Raw genomic sequence first — 18,282 nt, forward strand, 5'->3', positions numbered from 1 at the left:
ATTGCATAGATTTAAAATAAAATTGTATATTGAAAATTTATTTAATTATGTGGAACCATCTAACGAGTTATGTTGGAATACCTACCGTTCTTGAAGATATACGACTTCTATTAGACCAACGATCGGAAGCGCAAGTAAGTATTAAATAAAATATATATACATAAAATAGTCGTTTCATATTTAGTATTTAGTATTATATACATAACTAATATTTTTATCACGTTCATATAGTTTCAATGGACACCGTACGAGGATCCGGCAATACGGGCTATAATTCTGGAAGAATTCTTTCAAAATCCAAACGTTTGGCATGTTAAGATCCCATTGGTCAATTATGCTATTGTCGAGATGCACCAAACGGATAGAGTGTTGTGACAAGTTGGATTTCGACAACTGAGTCCTGAGGAACCTGAGGTGCTCGATGACTAGCACTGAATCGACTTATGGCAAACGAATACGAATTGGCCGATATTCTAGTTGGAATATATCGAAATTTGAAAAAATAGGTATGATCATATACTTGATCGCGAACCGATCATCGTCCCAGAGTTAGCGTGCACCCCAGATTACATGCCATGGTTTAGGATCCATGGCAAGCTATATTTGCTATCGGAAGAGCAAAGGTGTCGACAAATTCATGTGGAAAGGGAATGACAGGTCTTTAATCCAAGAAGAATGGATGACGTCACGGGCCCATCAACAGCGCCTACACAATCACCGGGACCAATGCCTCAACCAACGACACCCACATCACAACCCCTTCAGAATATGCTAGGTGCGTATCCTAGCTTTTATATGTATCCTAACCCTTATATGTTTCCTTTTCCTAGTCATATGCCAGGTTGGAATGCATGGCCAGGTGTATCTCTTTTCTCGATGATTCCGACTCAACCGATGATATATAGGTCATCGTCGCCGCAGGGATCGCACAAGGCACCATCAGTGAGCTCATCTCATTACCATTCCTTATTGCCTTATGAGACTCAAACACCTCTGCCGTGGGTGATGCAAACACCTCCACATTCTTTATTCTACCAAGGTGGGTCATCTTCCCAACACCCACAATTGGAGCAGCCACAACCCCCGCCAGAGCAACCAAGGAGGAATCCAACGCGTAATCATCGTCTACCCCCATGTGGCACTAATTTCGACCGGCTATACATTGATTTTTTTAATATATTTGTAGAAGCTGTTTCTATATTGTTTCATTTAATAAAAAAAGTTGTTTTTAATATTTTAATAGTAAATTAATTTTATATTTTTAATAAAATATAATTTCTTTTAAATAATGAGGAATAGAAATAATGCAACATCATTTCATAACAGTAATTATCAACTATGTCAGTTTAGGCATGATCGATTTGTATAACTTGGGTTCCTACACCATCCACACAACTTTTGTTAGTTCGTTCTTTCTCGGATATCCATATTATTACGTATTCTACTCGAGCAAGGTCGATCTTTAGTTTGCGACTCAATTCTCTATCCACTAACAACTTAAACTAAGCAAGTGATACAGGCGGCCACTTACGTTCATTTGAGACCGGTGGGAATACGTGTCTCCACACATTGTACATGTATTCTATTTTGTACACTTCGTCAACATATCTCATGGGATCCAAACGGAGATTCTGACAAGCTGCAATTGCATAAGCACATGGATAACGAAATGCGTCAAACGTCCCACAGTCCCAAGTCCTATTTCTTAAGTGTACTCGATATTGCCCGCCAAAAATACATTGGCTGGGTCTATCAAACTCCGTCACACGAAACCATAGGTTGTCGAGATCGTAACACACAGGGTATTTTTTTGAAGTTTTGCTGACAGTGCATCCTGCTTAAAGCGTTTTTGACACTATTTGTTTAGAAACGTCTTTTCAAAATTATTTTTTCAGGGTACAAATAGTCAATTTTGTTAAAAAAAATAAACACAATGTTATTTAAAAAAACTAAACCCTAATTTAATTTATTTAAAACCCTAAAACCCTAATTTACTTAATTTATTTAAAAACTATAAACCCTAAACCCTAATTTATTTAAAACTCTAGAACCCTAATTTACTTAATTTATTAAAAAATCCTAAACCTTAATTTGAATAAATTTTATAAAATAACACTAAATCCTGATTTTTAAAATCTACTAAAACTCTAAACCCTAACTTGTTTTAACAAAAACCTAAACACTAAACCTTAACTTATTTTGGCAAAACCCTAACCTTAAAAACCCTAAAAACCCTAGGGACTAAACATGCAAATATCCCTAACATATAAAAACACGGAGCAAAGCGCACCCCTGGGGAGCTTTTTTGCCACGTCAGCAAAACGCGCTTATGTGGATGCGTTTGGTTGACATGGCAAAAAAGCTCTTCCAGGGGCGCGCTTTACTGGCAATTTCCCTCTTAAACGCAGCCACGTAGGCGCATTTTACAAAAAGTGGCCATTTCCTGTAAATAATTGTGTAATCGGCCCATTTTTGTAAATATGCTTGGAAATTGGCCTTTTTAGGTAATTTAGTCACTCTAAAATATTTAAATAGACTGTAAAATAAAATTTTCATGTATTAAAAAGGCTTAATACATAATTTGATACTTGAGTTTGACAATTTTTTTTTAATATGGTACTTGTGTTATTTTTTGGTCCAATATGGTACTTGTATTTGGCAAAAGTTATACATTTTGACAAAAAGTTATACTTTAGTATTTAATTGAGTTTTAGAATTGATTTAATGGAAATTCAGAATTAGTTAATAATATTAGAAATTAACTCTCATCAAATCAAGTCTAAAACTCAAATTAAATCAAATCCATCAAACATAAACTTAAACAAAATTACAATTAACACTAAATTTATTCTATTATAATAATGTTAGCAATTAACTTTTATCAAATCAACTCCAAAACCTGAATTAAGCACTAAAATGTTAATATCGTTAGCTTTTTGAATACCAAATATATGGTACTAGATTAGACAAAATATAACATAACTACCGCATTAAAAAAAGTTTGTCAAATTTATATTAGTTGACGTAACTTGGGTTGAAAGCAGCTTATGTCGTGAGAATGTCTTTTATTTGATTGCCTAATAATGCAACACTATAGCAAGGTCCCATGCTCTGAAAACAATTCTTCTTACTAATCTTGCTCAAAAAATAACAAGAAGAAGAAACATATAAAAAGAGCAGCGAGCATTTATAATTTGTACCTATCAACATGTATTTATTCGAAAGATGGCTGATGGGTTCAGCCAGTCATCAATGGATTTTGCATTAAACATCTGTACTAAGATTCATCTAACCTGTCTTTCGTGATGGAGTTGCTGATTGGTTAATTATTTTCTGTTTGTTTAGTGGGCTATATTGATTAGATTTCATTTGTGTGTGTGCAATTAGAATGCAACTTTTGTTTTGGGAACTTTCTGTGGGTTATAGCCATGGTTTTACTTTTATTTCTCTTTCATATATGTCGACGTTGTTGAACTAGCTCTTTGTCATTTGCTTTCACCCGACTTACAATTACTACATTACAGTTACTACATTACAGATTAGACCACAGTCAATCTTAGTGTTTCATTTTTCAATTCATGTCAAGAATATGCATATAAATAATTAAAATAATATAAAATTTGTAATATATAAATTCTCCAATAAATTTTATAACACTTCTTACAAATAATATAATTTTTGTTAAAATTTTTAAAATTATTTTTATAATTGAGTTAACATTTTTATATAAATAAAATATATAGCATGGACAAATAAGTTAGGTTTATATTTCTTGGTCTTAATTTTTATAAATAAATATATTATAACTTTTATAACATTTAAATTATTTGTTATAATATATATTTTTACTATAACTTTAGAATTTTTTTAGGATCTAAATAATATAATTTTTTATAACTTTATAAAATAAACTAATCATTTTTACAATATATTCTTTTAGCATTTATATTATAAGAAATTTCTTATCATAACCATCTCAAACACTCATATGTGTTTTTGCTTATGATATCATTCTTATAACAAGTGTTCTACCTCCGTTCTCTATAAATAGATGGCACCAATAGGGCTACTAACACAACTTTCAGATATTTTTATTCTGTCCGAAAATAAAGAGACTTTTATTCTTAAATATATTTTCCGGAATAACAATTTTGTCTATTTCTATTTTGAAGCTAGGATTTTTGTTTTCACCCTAAAAGGAAAGAAAACTATTTTTAGTTTATGTGTTTGATTTGATTTGATCGAGCCCACACTCGAGGCAATTTGTGGTACGAGAATAGCGGAGAAGGTCGTTTGGTTGAAAACCAGGAATGACAAGAATCCATCCATCCAAAAACACATGTACGATTTCGGTTTAGGGTTTATTGCCATAAATATTACCAACAGAGTTAGTTTTCAAAATTTTTATTTTCCATTGTGCAAAAAAACCATTTTCAAACCAAATTTTTTCCAACAGATACAATAAAATAATAAAAAACAAAGCAAACAATGACTCTTGGTAGTTGAGATATTAACGATTTAATCCAATTCAACTTCTTTGGGGATTAGATAAGGGTGACTTGATTCGACATGATCCTCCAAATATGTTTTTCCAAATGATATGATATTTATTGATGGGCTAGATATCATTCACATAATCAACACAACTCATAAACGTTGTTCAATAAATTGTCAGCATCATAAATATGAAAATTGTCTCACACAACGTCGGTGATCGAGGAGTGGGCACTCCTTCACACAGTGGTTCATACTTTTCTTATTATTCAACAACTATGGCTAAAACTATTAATATATATATATATATATATATAATAACTATTATAATATTATAGAATATAATAAAAGATACAAATCAATAGTTATGTGTAATTTAGTATATTTCAATACATGTTTTTATGACTAATAATACATAAAATATTATTAAAATTTTAATATCTTAGTAAAATATTATTTTTATTAAATTATACTTTGAATTGGTTTTTAACTTTTACAAATTATATTTATGTATTGAGTTTAATTTCTTTTTATTTTGTACTCGATATTTGGGTTATAATTAGTTTATTTTGACTTTGGATAATAATGACTATATTATTTAAGTTTGGGCTTAGTATAATATATTTGGGTTTTGGAATAAATATTTTAAGATATGATTATTAGGTTTATAATTTTAATAAAAAGATAAAATTTATTTATTTGACAATATAATAAAATTTATTTATTTGACAATATAATATAATAATAAATAATAAAAGATATTTTTGTTTGTTATAGGCCAATTTTGGGCCATTCAACAATTACCCATTTACCCCTTTTACAACCCAAACCCTAAAACAGATCAACTAAATCAACCCAATAAACCAAAACCCACACTCAAATCCCATGTCAGACCCAAGACCCAACCTTACCCACTAGCCTTACAAAACCATTAACCCATTTAAACCTCAGCCCATTTCATAACCCCAAAGCCCAATTACATCACTATCCAACTAAACCTTAGCCCATTCCCAACATTTTTAGAAAACACAAAACAACCCTAACCCCTATTCCCTTTCGGCACCGAACCTACTCCCCACTTGCCCCTGACACCAACCACCGGCCACCTGCTCCACCGGCCATACCCTGCAAAGACAGAGGCAACAAGCAAGTCAGAGAAAGAAAAAAGTTTGTAACTTGGCTTTAAAAAGCCAAAACGAAACTAAAATAGGACCTTTTTTTTTACTTTTTTCTTTCTATGGAAATAAAGCATAGACATTTGAAACAAAAAATATAGATCCTTGCAACATCAAAAAATAGAAGAACAAAGCAAACTAAAATACCAAAAGTCAAAAAAGAGAGATTCAAGGTGATCTTAACTCTTTTCTTCTTTCTTAATTTTGATTTTATTCTCATATATACATACATATTAAGAATATAAGAAATATATAAAAAAAAAAACTACCTGAGGCGATTTCCCACGACGGAGAGATGGCCGGACCCCCTGGCCGGTCTCGGGGTTTCTCCAGAGAGAATGTAGCACCCCAAACCCGGTTCAGACGTTATGGTCGGATCCGACATACCACATCGAAGCGTTCAAAACATTTTATATTGTTGATCTAGAAAAACTTACTTAGTGTTTTAAAAGATAATTTCATTATACGTTAAAGTGAATGGAAGTTGTGCACCAGATAGGAAACCGGAAAAGAGGTGGTGAGTCCATCGGACTGCTTAAGTACCAAGCTCCCTTCGGATCCAATCCTAGACATGCATACCGCCATTGCCACACCTTAACATCATGGATATTTCTAGGAAACCGATTTGATTAAGTCATTTTTAGGAAAAGTGATTAGTTTTGAAAAATACTTTCATTGCGGAAGCTTTGCTTGTTGTCGTGTTATTTTGAAATCAATTGTTGTTTTTGAAAACGCGTCCTAAAGCTATCCAATTTCAACAGTTAAAATAAGTAATACCTATCTTAGTAATACATATTAAAACCATCAAAAATAATTAAGCGGCCTTATTACATTTAAAAACCCAAAACTTCAAACGTAAATAAAAGGATGTCTAGTTCTCCAAAAGAAAATCAAACTTTCAAAACGGGTGGCCACTCCGAATTCCCTCACAGCTCCAAGCCCACTATGGTTGGGGATTTCCTGCGTCGATGAAAATAAAAAGGGTGAGTTTGGGGAAACTCAGTGTGTAAGGAAAACCCATTCAAAGCCCAAGTCACTCAAGCCTATTGGGCCTAAGCCCATTCAGTAATAAATGGTCTTGGGCGAGTCCTTTTCAGATTACAATAAATTGGGCCTTAGCCCTTATTCAGATAACAAGATGGCCCATAGGCCCATTTCAAAATACATGCAACATCAGTAAACATATGCAAGCCCATTTGGGAGACTACTCAACCCACCAACCATTACACTCCACCGTACCAGCCATACACTCCATGTGGGAATAGCTCAACCCACCTAGCCCAACACTCCACGCTTGTAGCCTTGTTGCTTTGTTATGATGAATTGAGGCAAAGCCTCTAGTGCGTGGACAAGCCACTTTCAGTACTTCCTCCGTCAATATCCCAGTCCCATGCATCAGATAATAACAACATGGCATGCGATAAATAACAACATCAAACATGCATTTAAGTCAATTTAACCCTATGGGTATTTGGTAATTTATCTCCTAGAGGTAAAGCGTAAATTTTTCACTTTTAAAGGTATTTCAGTAATTTATCTATTTTAGGGTTTTTCATGCATATTCCTACCTTTCACGTACTAACGAGAATCACTACCGAGGGTTCTTACGAATTGGGCCCGTTGGTCCATCATTCCAATTTTGGCCCATTAAGCCCAAAAATATCGAGGCACGTAAATCATGCACTTTGCAGTCCAAATTTTGCAGCTTACCAAAAACATTAATCGATTTACCTCACGAGCATTCGCACACTCGCAAATCTACAAAATACGGTTTTCGGCATTTCGCTTTTCGACTTTTGCCGATCTAGACTAAGAAAGAGGGTGTTAGTTACACACTGCTTTGCGACGATATCTTGACGAGATCCACACACGAACGCCTACAATTGGATTACTAACACATTAATCTAACTATTCAAATATGAACTACGTATTAACCCCTTACAATATTCGGCCAACCACACCTACAGATCATAGTAAGCTTATAAGAAAACAATAAGCAACTCATTAGCAAATTTTTGTCAATGTTTACCACATAATCATAATTTCACTACAAGCTGTCTTCCTGAGCAACAGTCACTAAATTATTTATAACTCGAGCTACGAAACTCCAAATCAAGTGCCGTTAATTTTTCCTGAAAATAGACTCATATATCTTCTATTCATAAAATTTTCAGAATTTTTGGTATGGCCAATCAATACCAGATTTTTCTTAAAGTTTCCCATGTTTCACTGTTTGACTAATCTGACCACTTTTCATTACGAATCAAATTTCTCATTGTACAGAATTCAAAATATGTTCTTGTTTATTTCATTTGAAACTAGACTCAACAAGCTTTAATTACATAATTTATTTAGCTTCTAATTCATCTCCCACAATTTATGGTGATTTTCCAAAGTAACATTATTGCTGTTGTCCCAAGCAGATTTATTACCAAATTCACTCTTTCACACATAACTTGCATGCATGTTATTTAAACATGTATATCACCAATCAATCATCACATATCTATGAGTTTACTTAAGTATAGTCTCTATTTCATCATTTTAAAGCACAACATGTTAGCCGATTTTTCTCCTTAGCATCTAAGGTACATGCATGCTCATTTGTTTGGCTCAACTTCACCTATCTTCCATTTTTCATCAAAAGAACATGAAACAACAACCATTTCCTTCATTTTAATTCATGACCAAATGCTCACAGCACAACTAAAAACCAAAATATGCTTCAAGAGTTAAGGTAGAATCAAGAAGAACTCATGAACATCAAGATAGAAGCAAACTACCATGAACTTACCTTCAATTTTCTTCCCTAAGTGACCGAGCATTCAAGAGCTTTCTCCTCTCCTTTCTCTTCTCTAACTTTAGGCTATGATGAACAAAGATGGACAAAACTTTGTTCTTTTCACCCCTTTTTCTCTTAATAAAATTTCATATTTCATCTATTTAATTCTTTAATACAAAAGACATGAAATTCCCATCATGGAACATTTACCTAAACCATTATCATGGAACATTTACCTAACCCATTATCATGGAATATTTACCTAATCCATTATCATGGAACATTTACCTAACCCATTATCAATTTGTATCAATTTGTACCATAAATTATGGATATCAAGTGCTCATATTGTCTACAACAACATGATGGCTAGCCACTTCATGTAAAATGGGAGGTTTGTCATGCAAATCCTCCTATTTTGCACTCCTATTTATTTGGCCACTTCAATTTAGCCTATAGCATTTTCAAACATTTTCGCATAGGTCCTATTTCATAATTTTACTCACAAATGACAAAATCAGAGCATGAAATTTTGCCAACATTCACAGAATTCCTGAAAATTGGGGCGTTACAGAGAATACCCCCCACTCTTTTTTTTTTCTAAAACTCAAGCATAATGATTTTTTTTTCAAGAAAATTTAACTTTTATAGGGGTATGGAACGGCGTCGTTTTGGGCTTTGCATTTAAGTACTGAAACGGCGTCGTTTCATCGTGGATCGGGTCGACCCGACCCTACCCGCCAGGATTCGAGTGTTTTTGTAGCGGAAGGGCAAATTGCGCTTTTGGCCCTTCCGTATTTTTATTGTTCTTCAATCAGGTTTATTTTGATTTTTAATTCGACTTGGCAATTCGTTACACTTTACAATTGAGTCCCTCCTACTGCGCAGTGTTTTAATACTGGGAATATTGCGCTATTGGTCCCTCTAAGTCATGCGCGCGTTATAATTTGATCCTGTTGCCTATTTTATTTCTAATTCTACCCCAACAATTACTTTTGGTCTCAATTTAGCCCTTTTTTGTTTCGTTCTTAAAACATTATTTGTAATATTAATTTTGCTATTATTGTTATATTATTGTTATTTATTACTATCACTATTATTATTACGTACATTTTATTTATGCCATTCTTAATATTATCATTATTATGTGTATTATTATCATTATAAATATTAGTGTATATTTTTATTATACATGTATATATATTCTTTATTTATGGTATTTTGTATATTATTATTTTTACTATCATCTTTATTATTTTTAATATATTATTATTTATTACCTCGTTTTCCTTAGCTTAGTATTATATCATGTTTCCTTTTTTATTTTTACTGTTACCATTATTTTATTTATTTATTTATTTATTATTATTATTATCGCTAGTATTGATGTCATTATCAATGTAAGTATATGTTTTATGTATACATCTTTAATACATATAGGCATATATTTTATTATTAATAGTTGATTTTTGTTTATATTATTATTATATAATAAAATATTCTAACACTATATTATATATATATTTTTTTTTCATATTATTATTTATATATATTTTAACATTGTTGTGTATATATTTTAACATTATTAATACTATTTTAGATATATTTCTAATATCATTGTATACTTTTACATTATAATTATTTATATACATATATATAGGTATTTATATAGCGTATGAATAGCTTTTCTAATAATCATTTCTAATATATATATCGTATATGTTTATGTATATATACCTTTAGTACTATTAGTTATATATTTTATACTATTTCTTATATATGTTCTTACCAATGTAAGTATGTGATCTATTTTGTGTATATATCTTTAATATACATGTATGTAGTTATGTAGTAATATTAAGAATTGTCTTTTAGCATTATTTTCAATATGTATATACTTTGTAAATATTTTAACGTTTTATTGTGTGTATGTATTTTTAAATATTGTATTTTTATTATGTATATATATACCTTCTAAACGATGTATTATTATACATGTCATGTATATATTTGAATATTATATAGCATATTTCTAATACTATTATTATTTACATATACATGTTCTACGTACATATTCTTAATATCATTATCATATATGTGTACTCGTTGTTTTCATTTCATGTTTAATTCTAGTATTACGTTTAATATTGCACATATCTGTATTGTTTTTAATTTATTTGTCACACTTACATTCGCTTCCATATATTTCTAGCTCTGTCATCTATTTTAATCAATTTGCTTTGCATTATTTTGAAAATCTTATTTTTTTTGTTTTTTTAATAAGTAAGGCAATGTATCGGTTTAATACTAAGTCGCTGATTTCATCGCTATGTTGGGTGAACATCAATTGACTCGTGTTAAACGGTATGCCCTTCTAAAAAATCGGAAAAGCTAAAATTTTTCGTGTTCCAATCGGATTACGACTAAATGTTACATTGAACTCGTATTTTTGAAAATCAAGACAACACGTGTTTTACAAGATACCAATTTTGGGCGTCGCGAGGGTGCTAATACCTTTCTCGCGCGTAACCGACTCCCGAACCCTAATTTTTCTCTGGACTTTGACGTTGACCTAAACTCGGCCTCCTTTTTATTTTAAAAATAAATTTATTAGGTGTCCGATCACACTTATAAAAAGGATCGGTGGCGACTCCCTTTGTTAATAAAATCAAAAGTTGGTTTTCAAATGTTTAATAAATCGTCACAATTAGCGACCAAGCTAAAATTTTTACGTCGCTACAGCTGGCGACTCTGCTGGAGACACTTTTTGAGAGTCGTGTCTGGAACTAAACTCGTGTTGTCAAAATTTTCAAAGTTTCTTGTTCAAATTAATATTTAGTCGTGATCCTAAAATTGTGTTTTTGAAAAATCATGCATTTGCATCGTGTTGTATATATTCTTCTAACTTGTTTTGTCTGGTTGTTTTAAAGCTTTAAATTTTTATGGTTTTAGTTTTGATTTAATTTTTAAATAAAATGTAAAGGTTTGTAAGTTTCTCCCCACACACCGTGCACGTGCATTCTTGCATAACATGAGCTCTATACTTGGGCTCCGTCCGTTTAAGTGAAAGTAAATACTACGCCTTCGTGAGTTAACTCGTCCCTCCGCACAGGCTAGTGAATACTTTCGGGTTACTTATGACTTATGCTTTCGTGAGTTAACTTGTCCCTCCGTATAGGCATAAGTAAATGTAATCCCTCGAATTGAACTCGTCAGCTTGTGATGGGCTACGACCTAGGCTTCGTACTAATCTTAGTAGATGACAGTACGGACAATTCGAGCACCTATCTAGAACCGAAACCGCATATAGTGAATCGTACGAGCCACCTAACTAGAGCCATGCCGAACCTCCGTCCGTTAATGGTCACCAAAATAAATACATGGGAGAAACGCCTCTTCCCTTTTATTTCTTTGACATTTACACTTTCTATTTTGATTTTCCGTAATTCATATTTGCTGTACTAACCAAGATACTTGTTTGTGTTCTTATTTTGCATCATGCATTATAGGCATCATATTAGGAAGGTGTTGACTAGAAATTAATTGCCAAAAAACGGGTTTCTAATGGAAGAGTCAATTATACAAACAACCGAGAAGAATGCCGTGGTTCGGGACTGGTCTCTAAAAACTCAGAAAGAAAAGGGGATAGTCTAGTGGAGGGATGTATTGCCAATCTGCCGACCACGTAACCGTGAATGTTCGCCAGAATAACCTTGAAGATTTGGTTCGAGTTTGGAATCAGTGGGACTCGGACACTAGGGGTATCTTCACTGAAAGATATGGAGACATAGCCAACTTAATTGCTGTCAACATAGATGAGCGATTGATTCAAGCCATGATCAGATTTTGGGATCCGACCTACCAATGTTTTACTTTCAATCAAGAAGACATGACTCCAACTATAGAGGAGTACGTTGCTTTGCTTCGTGTTGAAAATGAAGGAGCCTAAGCCGATGACCTTCAAGGAAAAGTTAGTGAGATTGACAGACATGACTGACGCATGAGCCAAAAAACAGATAAAGAAGAAGAATGAAACCATTTGCATTCTATGGTCTTCCCTACGAGAATTGGTTTTGAGCCATCCCGACATGTTGAAAAAAGTAAATCTATTTGCTTTGGCCATTTACGGTTTGATCATCTTCCCAAAAGTCCTTGGACACATAGAAGTTGCGGTGGTGGATTTCTTCGAAAAATTAAAACAAGGAATCAACCATGTTCTGACTATCCTAGCCGAGACCTTTAGATCCTTAAATAGTTGTAGGAAAATGAGGAAAGGACGCTTTATCGTATGTGCGCAGTTACTAAATGTTTGGATTTTGAGCCATTTCTGGAAAGTAGAGCGCACACCGTTCCATATGTTTTCAAAAATATTTGCCCCGTTGGAAGCTTATCTCAAGAAAGAATGGCCAAAGGAAGTCACTGAGCAACATTGGGTCTCAGTTTTTCAGAACCTTCGCTCCGAGGATATAACGTGGAGAGCACCGTGGATCCGCCCTTCGGTTCTGCTATACAAGGTTAGAGATCAAGATTGGGTACCACTACTCGGGTTATGGGGAGGAGTTGGATATGCTCTGCTATTAGTTCAAAGGCAATTTTCTTCGCGACAATTCATACCTGCAACTGGAGGATTAGCACAGTCCGAGTTCGCTTTCGCGGGTGAAGGGTATATGAAGAAGATTCGAGACACTGCAAAGTCTTGGAAGAAAATTCATCTCATGGAATTAGCCTTATATGCTGATACCCTTACCCAAGATTACGACGTCTTGCGGAAGCAACAGGTGAATAGTCAGCAAATCTCGTCAATGAACTATACCATCCAGAATGCTTTCTCGGAGAAAATGTCGTCTGAGCTAGAAATGGCAAGACAAGAATTTGAACGAGAAAAGGCTAAGATGTCTCAGGACCTTAGTGCTCTTCAAGAGGAAAACTACCAATTGAAGATCAACGTTCAGATTGAAAGATCCAGAACTGAGAAAGTGTAAAAAAAGTTGAAGTCGTGAGAAATGACTTAAGGGACCTCCATCTGGAAAATAAAAAGTTAAGAGGCACAATAAAAAATAGTGGGCTGGGCAAGTCGTCGGCAGAATAGAAAGAAGAAATAAGCAACATTAAAGGCGGGATGGAATTTTGAAAAGGAAAAGCGAAGAAAGAGGAGGAAAAGGCTGCGCGGGCTATGATAGAACTGAGGAAGAAGAACGCCGAATATGAAGCTGTGTCTGCCGAGGTAATGACTAGTCGATCTAAACGTCAAGAACTAAAGGAAAGGATACGAGATTTAGAAGATATGCTGAAAAATCGTCAACAATAGCTTGATACTCTCTTGAAGGCTTTGGAAGAAAAAAATAGTCAGTATGATAGAGACGTTCGTGCTTACGAAGAGGGTCTCCAAGAAAAAGAAATGCAACTTAGCTATTTGATCAATGAAGTTCGTGGGGTAGCCATGCACGTGGTACAATTATCGGAAGAAGCTGAAATTCTCATTTGCCAATTCCCTCCAAGTCGAATATCAAACATATCAGAGTTCTTAGCACGAGTAAAGAAATACGGTGATATAGCTAGGAAGTTTGTGTAATGGTTGAATCGAAAATGGAAAAATGTTTTGTAATGAAATCTTTTGATGAATGAAATGCCTAAATAGGGGCTATCTTAAAATCAACACCCATTTCTTACATATCTTTCATGATTGACATTCATTTATGCACTCATTCATTCATTGCATATATCTATCCCATAATCATTTGCTAAGGTTAGAATCATATAATTCAAGTCAAAACACTTCAAATATGGAATCACGCCATTCGTATAGAAAGCGTCGACAAGCTAGGGCAATGGAGGCTGAATTCAATGAAAGAATTGAAAGGATGGAAAGAGTTTAGAGGGAATTACAAGAGCAGTTGGCCAAGTCACAGCAAGAGACAAGAGACTTAATGGTGAGGTCTCGAGAAGAATCGCTTGAACAAAGAGACCAAATGGCCAAGATGATGGAAATGATGTCAGCTTTAGTTAAAGAAAAAGGACCCATGCAGAGCCCTAACGTCTAGGAACCTCAGTCAAGAGTTAATCACAGTCAAGATCTGCTCTATCCCCCAAGATTCATTTCGCCACGTGCCCACGCAACACAAAGAGGGTACACCCAAGGGGAACCCACAGACCTGGAGCAACGGGCGGTACCACCTGCTCACATAGGGCAAGGAGTATTCATATCAAACCCAGGAGCTAGTCCTGTTGATCCACTCGTTCCAGATTTGGATGATCCAGCAGAGATAACTAGGTTGAAAATGAATGATCATGATGTTCAGGACAAGTATAGGAGTTTGGAAGAAAAGCTCAAGGCGATAGAAGGTACTGAAGCCTTCTCTGCATTGAGCGCCAAAGAACTCAGCTTGGTGCCCGATCTGGTTCTGCCTCTGAAGTTCAAGGTGTCCGATTTTGAAAAGTACGATGGGATAAGATGTCCAAAAGCGCATCTTGTAATGTTTTTCCAAAAAATGACGGGTTATGTGAACGAAGATAAGCTACTCATACATTATTTTCAAGATAGTCTAGTAGGGTCGGCTCTTCGGTGGTACAATCAGCTTAATAGAGAAAGGATCCGATCATGGAAGGATTTAGCGTTAGTGTTTTGTGAACAGTACAAACACATATTCGATATGGTGCCTAATCGAATGACTCTGCAAATGATGGAAAATAAACCAACGGAGACCTTCAAGTAATACGCTCAAAGGTGGAGAGATATCTCGGCCCAAGTGGAGCCTCCACTGACTAAGACTGAGATAACGGTCCTTTTCATCAATACGTTGAAAGCGTCATTCTATGACAAACTAGTGGGAAATGTCACGAAGGACTTTGCGGATATTGTAATATCAGGAGAACTTATTAAGAATGCCATTAAAAATGAAAGGATAGAAGGCCCCGAAAGCTCAAAAGGGCAGCACCCGTGAAGAAAAAGTGCCAGAAACCCATGTGGTGGGAACAGGAAGCCACTATACTTCTAATTCGTACCCAACTCAACCACGACCTCGATATCGCCCACCTCCAAACTTCACATACTTGGGAGTGTTTTGAACAATGGGATAGTGGAAGAGATCCGTATACTTTTAAAGCTAATCTAGAGTAATATTCAAAACATACTTATTGTCTTAAGACCTAGAGGTGATAAGACTTCTTTTGAGAAATAGGTTTCAGTCCAAGATTTTTATTTCAATGAAATGCATCTTTTTGAGTAAATTTTCTTCTATTTATAGATTCTTTCATTATTTGGACTTTCATTCTTTTATTCTACATTCATGATCATCATATACAAATAATCATCCTTAGAATCATTTATTCTCTGGAATTTGCCTTCGTACGCACAGTAGGTCCCCAGATATCAATGTCACGAGCGACGCTGTTACTACCTCCCTTTGGAGCAAGGTATGTGTCTAGAAGGATCTCAGGACTTCGAAGATGATAGAGATTGTGTCTATCTTCCGATTCGTGAAGGATGACAGAATGAGATGAAAGACAGACCCTAACTTACAAAGGGTCAACTGACATTGTGACATTGGGAAAGAGATGAAGATCGAAACCTAGCTCACCGCAGAAATAAGGCAAGACTATTGAGTTATTTCCAAGAATTCAAGGATGTTTTCGCACGATCATATTAAGACGCACTTAGGAACATCTTGAAAGAGGTCCATAAGGGAGAACACATGACAATGGTTCTGCAACAGCTAGGCTAATCAATGAGGATCGAATATTGTTGGTCTACCATGGGAAGGGAATGGCATCAGTTATGTCGTCCAGACTCACGTGCTTCTTCCATCTCTTCACAAACTTTTCAATACGTGGGCCATAGATGTTATGGGGATGATCTCGTCAAAAGCTTCTACTCGACATCATCGTCGTGGCCGTCAATTGCTTTACTAAGAAGGTGAATGTTGTTTCATATGCCAATATCATAAAGTCGACAGTCATGAAAAGAAAAAAAAATAAAAAAAATAAAAAAAAGAGATCAATTGCCAGAAAGAATCATGTTTTAATGCGTAACTGTACAATGTCATATCACAATACAACAAAGGCTGCCAAAACAAAAATACAAAAATAAAGAAAAGTTATAGAAGGTGAACGAGACTTGTAAATATTGGCATAAGAAGCTACCTTTTACTCTTTGTGCTTATTAAAGTTGACCAGGACCTTCACCGGGGCATTAGAGGTGGTTCTGTCCATGGAAATTAAGATTCTTTTTCTCCAAGCTTTGATTGAATCAAGAATTGGATGAAGTAAAATGTCTTCAGTAAACTTGACTGCAGAAAAAGGTTTGAAAGTCAAACGTGTATGATCCTGAGTTATGACGGAAATGGTTCACCCAAAAGAATTTCATAGTAGGAACTTGGTATTGCAGAAGATCCTTTCTATACAAAAGGATTTCAAAGGAAAATGAATGCTTAAGAACTTTATGAGGTAAAGGAGGCTTTCCCCGGAAGAGCACTGATCCAATCTTGAATTCGGATTCAGTCTAGAGATACTTAAAAAGGAGAGGCCAAGGTGAAAACCCGCAAAGGGCGCTTTGTGACATTCATTCATTCAAAAGCAAAAAAAATAAAAAAATAAAAAAAAAAGAAAGAAAGAAAAAAGAAAGAAAAGAAAATGGAGAGGTCAAGGTGAAAACCCGCAAAGGGCACCTTGAGACCAAAGGGGTTTTGAGTTGAAAACCTGAAAAAGACGGCTCAAATTTTGTTCAAAGGTGGGGCATATGGTAGTCTTGCTATACTTGAATTGACAGTGAAGAAGTATGCTACGTCTTGGGGCATCGATAAAGTACTCTGAATCCCCTAAACACATGTTGAACTCAAAATGGTCTCAAAGGAGTTTGTACAGAGAAGCTCAGGCTGCGATATTTGGGGCACTTAACTTTCCATTTTACCCATTTCTGAATTTATCTTTGATTATCTTAGTCTTTTCAAAATGGGCTTCTAATAAACTTGCATTTACTCTCATTATTTAACTTGTTTGTTTCATGCTCTTAATCAATTTTCTTCTTGTCCATTAGTTCGATCCTTTTCAAGCATTTCGCATTGAAATAATGATTAATGGACTGATCATACTTTCGTAAAAGGAGTTTCGCGTATTACTCTGAAAGCTTCTAATTAGTACAGGAACCTGAAACTAGTCGGTTGTTTAAGAGCTCACCAAGTGTAAGGGTTGGAAATATTTGAGCTCAAATTGAGTTTATCTCCTCGGATTTTCTATCAAAAAATATTAGTCGATGGAACAAGTTACAGATCATACACCCTTGAGTTACAGTAGGATACAGATCCTATAGCCAGGAATTGCGGTGGAATGGTTTAAAGATAGTGCCAACCTTGTGTCCCCAAATTACAGTGGAATGGACCCTGAAGTTATAGTGGAGCAAGCTGGTTAAGCAAAATGCGATTATTTCCTCAGGTTTTGGGCCGAGATACCAGCCGAGCAATAGGGCAGCGTACTATGTCAGTGATAGAGCCCTGATGGGCAATGAGTGATGACGCCTTAAAAAAAAAAAGAAGATCAAGATGAAAACCTAAAAAGGGCATCTTGATAAACAAAAATTAGGATGAAAACCCGAAAGGGCATCCTAATGAAGCAGGTTTGGGTCTAAGGAGTAAAAAGATTCAAGAAGTGAGTCAAACAGCAAGACTACAATATTTGAAGCATTTTCAGCAGCTAGAAAATTTCTACGCAAGAAGACATAATCAAAAAGATTCTTGATTAAGAAACGTGGAAGAGTTCATGCGTTGAAGATCTAGAGTATTTTGAAATGACATGCTCCAAACAAAAGAAATGTTGAGTATCACTTGGATGAGAATTTGA

At 34.7% G+C, this 18,282-nt stretch overlaps 2 long non-coding RNA genes across 2 annotated transcripts; both read right to left on the reverse strand.

Annotated features, from left to right (window-relative positions):
* Nucleotides 1-5,184: 5,184 nt before the first annotated feature.
* On the reverse strand, nucleotides 5,185-6,188 carry LOC128296396 (uncharacterized). The gene is made up of 2 exons (XR_008287012.1): nucleotides 5,939-6,188; nucleotides 5,185-5,619 (listed from the first exon to the last, which is right to left on the reverse strand). It is a non-coding gene; the product is annotated as an uncharacterized LOC128296396 (long non-coding RNA).
* Nucleotides 6,189-6,385: 197 nt separating this feature from the next.
* LOC128296450 (uncharacterized) lies at nucleotides 6,386-8,593 on the reverse strand. Its single transcript, XR_008287066.1, has 2 exons — nucleotides 8,464-8,593; nucleotides 6,386-6,629 (listed from the first exon to the last, which is right to left on the reverse strand). It is a non-coding gene; the product is annotated as an uncharacterized LOC128296450 (long non-coding RNA).
* Nucleotides 8,594-18,282: the final 9,689 nt, after the last annotated feature.

Source organism: Gossypium arboreum, chromosome 8 (genome assembly GCF_025698485.1).
Source record: "Gossypium arboreum isolate Shixiya-1 chromosome 8, ASM2569848v2, whole genome shotgun sequence".
Lineage (NCBI taxonomy): Eukaryota > Viridiplantae > Streptophyta > Magnoliopsida > Malvales > Malvaceae > Gossypium > Gossypium arboreum.